The sequence below is a fragment of the Salmo salar genome, chromosome 09 (assembly GCF_965601325.2).
Source record: "Salmo salar chromosome 09, fSalSal1, whole genome shotgun sequence".
In the NCBI taxonomy this organism is placed as follows: domain Eukaryota; kingdom Metazoa; phylum Chordata; class Actinopteri; order Salmoniformes; family Salmonidae; genus Salmo; species Salmo salar.
Genome location: NC_138299.1, coordinates 19,475,080 through 19,478,213, shown reverse-complemented (window position 1 = coordinate 19,478,213; position 3,134 = coordinate 19,475,080). Strand labels below are relative to the sequence as shown.

The 3,134-nt window shown below is 43.1% G+C and overlaps 1 long non-coding RNA gene across 1 annotated transcript; it reads right to left on the bottom strand.

Annotated features, from left to right (window-relative positions):
- Positions 1 to 608: 608 nt before the first annotated feature.
- On the bottom strand, positions 609 to 1,303 carry LOC106610884 (uncharacterized). Its single transcript, XR_001330005.3, has 2 exons — positions 1,089 to 1,303; positions 609 to 941 (listed from the first exon to the last, which is right to left on the bottom strand). It is a non-coding gene; the product is annotated as an uncharacterized LOC106610884 (long non-coding RNA).
- Between the last annotated feature and the right edge of the window lie 1,831 nt (positions 1,304 to 3,134).

Below are 3,134 nucleotides of genomic sequence, written 5' to 3'. Positions count from 1 at the left end.
TGTAAAAGTGCCAGTTTTAGCCAGCCAGCTAATTTTCAACTGCAGTCCCTTAACAGGTTATCAATGAAACTATTAAAATGCAAACAGACAATGAGCACAGCCAGAGCAGCAGAGTACAACAGGACAAGGAAACATATGACAATTAAGACTTAGCAAGCAGACAGGCAGAGCATGTGACAGAAAAATAACAAGCATTATTTGTTATCTTCTGTCTTTCAATACTGGTGAGACACTTCTATGGTACTCCTTCCTCCAACTTTAATAACAGGACTGATGTATCTGATCCAGGATATCTTCTCTCCCGGGGCTAAGGGGGGGCTTGACCAATACGTGGGGGTGCTAAGAAAATAGTTGATTTTCATGACTTCAGAGTTATAAGGAAGTTCTCGTTTTTCAATAAAAGCAGATATGGCACACAGCACATTCGATATAAATGTCGTTAATTGAATTTGGCCAAAGAATATTCAACAAAATAGCTATTAGCCTAATACAAGTGACCACAAGGCAATGACACAAACGCCTTTCACGTGCAAAGGTGATATACTTCAGCATCGGACAGCGCCCATGCACTGAAGTCTTTCAGCAATAACAATACAATACATCCAAAATGCGACAACAACAAGAAGTGCATTTATTCCATATGCATAATCAGACAACTGTGCATTGGTAATAATGTTTCGGATGAAATGGCTATCACAACGTCAGAAATGAAATTAATAATATCCAAAGTGCAGCCACAACGAGAAGTGAAATGCATTTAGCCTATGCCTGTTAACTGTGCACACACTTGTAAAACGAACTGGCTATAATCACAATCTTAGTTATTATATTTCTATTGCAAAAATACTTGTAGGCCGACTGGCCGACAATATGCATGCGTCTTCTTGTTCCATCCAGATCAGCGCGATTGAATCATGTTCCCGCCACCGGACAGGTGCGCTCTGTCAATAAATAAAAGACCTTTCAGTTACAAATTCATAATAATAGATGAGGCTACGACAGGCGCACAATATACAAAATTACCCAACTTAATACCACATAATAATTTATCGTATGGCATATTTATAATAAATGAATCAGTTACTCACCAAGTGTTGTTTTTTTAGAAAGACGATGCGTCTGTTGTTGTGGTTCAGTGCAAATGAGCCTATCATTTTCTGGACATCCTGGGCTTTGGTTCTTTCTGCGTGTATGGACAGGCAGGCAAGGTTGCTGAGTCGAGGGTTTGCCATTCTGTTTCTCAGGTAGGTTTTTACACGCCGCATGCAGGAAAAACTGCGCTCACATGACGCGGAGGTTACTGACAGTGTGACAGATATGTGTGACAACAAAATCCCCCGCTGGCTTCACGTTTCTGACACAGTCCACCAAAACAAGATTGAGACGGTGTGCGTGGCAATGAATGTAGATTGCCCGAGGGACGGCGCCGTCATGCAGTGTGATCAGTGTTACATTTACTAAGAGTCTCTTTGATCGTAGCGAAAAGCGACTCGGCATCTAATCCATCAGTTGGAGTGAAATGAAAGAAATTCCTGAGGTCCTTACTCTCATCTACCATCAATGCAAATAGTTTAGCATCTTGTATTTCACCACTTATCTGATCCCTAATCTTATTTGCCATGTCTAGTATTTCATTCTGTATATCATGATGCGTGTACTTAACATTTCTAGGATTATCTGATATTTTCTGTGCAACTGTTTTGTCGAATTTTCCTATGACCTGTAAAAGTTCAAGGAAGTTTCCCTGGGTTGACAGCCATGTCGTTTTCTATGTCTCCTCTCTGTGAAAGTCCCTGGTATGCAGTGAAACGCAATGACTCCACAACTGCTCTCATATACTCTCTGTTGTCTCGGACTATTTTCGAATGTTCATCACTTAGAGCATTGCATATTGTTGAGCCAGACTCTTTCTGAATCGTCCACTCACATTCCACGCTGTCATTGCATATGTATGCTCCACGCTAGCATTGTGTGTCTTGAACGAACGTGTCGCCTTCTTCCAGTTCTGGTAGCCATCGTGGGCAAATGTCGCTTTCTTTCCACCATGGTTTCCTGGACGTTGAAAGTGGCGGCATGCAAAGCAGAAAGCATGGTCCTTTGAAATATAATATTTCAGCCATTTGTAATCCTCATACCATCTACGATTGGAGTAGCGATCCTGCTGTCCAACTTTTGTGGCTGGAAAACGCCGAAGAAGAGGGCGCCTTGGTTCTTCAACAGGTGACTGGTTTAAATCAGAGGGTGGCTGTGCTAACAGTGCAGCTAACGATGGCTGTGGAGCAGCTAGCAGCGACGAACTGCTCTGGTGCTCCCTCACGTCGTGGCTCACGAGTTTCTCTCTCCGACTCATTTTTCTTATCTCCCTCTTCTTCTTTGGCCCCCTCGGAGACTGGATTTTTTTTAATGGATTTTCAATTTCTACCCGCACTCTTCTCTTATTTTAAATTTCTTACCCGCACTCTTCTCTTGGTCAGAAAACGTCCCACTGTAACGGGGCGAGATGCGCGACTAACAAGCTACAAGTTAGCTCATATAACGTAGCCTAACGTGCGCGAGCACACACACCAGACCTAGCTGATTATTGAGTTGCTGCTGTTAGTGAAAAGCATCTGAAATATGTGTGAAGATAATGTGTCTCGAGTCTAATTTAAAATGTTGAGACAAGAAGATGTGAGGCGAAAGATAGTTTATAGGCGCGTCTCTCTCCAGAATCCACTAAACTTTCTCCCGACAATTATTGCGCATTGTTATTTAATTTAACTAGGCAAGTAAGTTAGGAACAAATTCTTATTTACAATTATTGTCTACCCCGGCCAAACCCTCCCCTAATGACGCTGGGAAAATTGTGCGCCGCCCAATGGGACTCCTGATTAGGGCTGGTTTTGATACAGCCCGGGAACAGAACCTGGGTCTATATTGACAACTGTAGCACTGCGAAACAGTGCCTTAGCCCGCTGCGCCACTCGGCGCACCTGATTCACACAGTCTCCGCTGAACGGTTGATGTTGAGATGTGTCTGTTACTTGAACTCTGTGAAGCATTTATTTGGGCTGCAATTTCTGAGGCTGGTAACTCTAATGAACTTATCCTCTGCAGCAGAGGTAACTCTGGGTCTTCCTTTCCTGTGGCGGTCC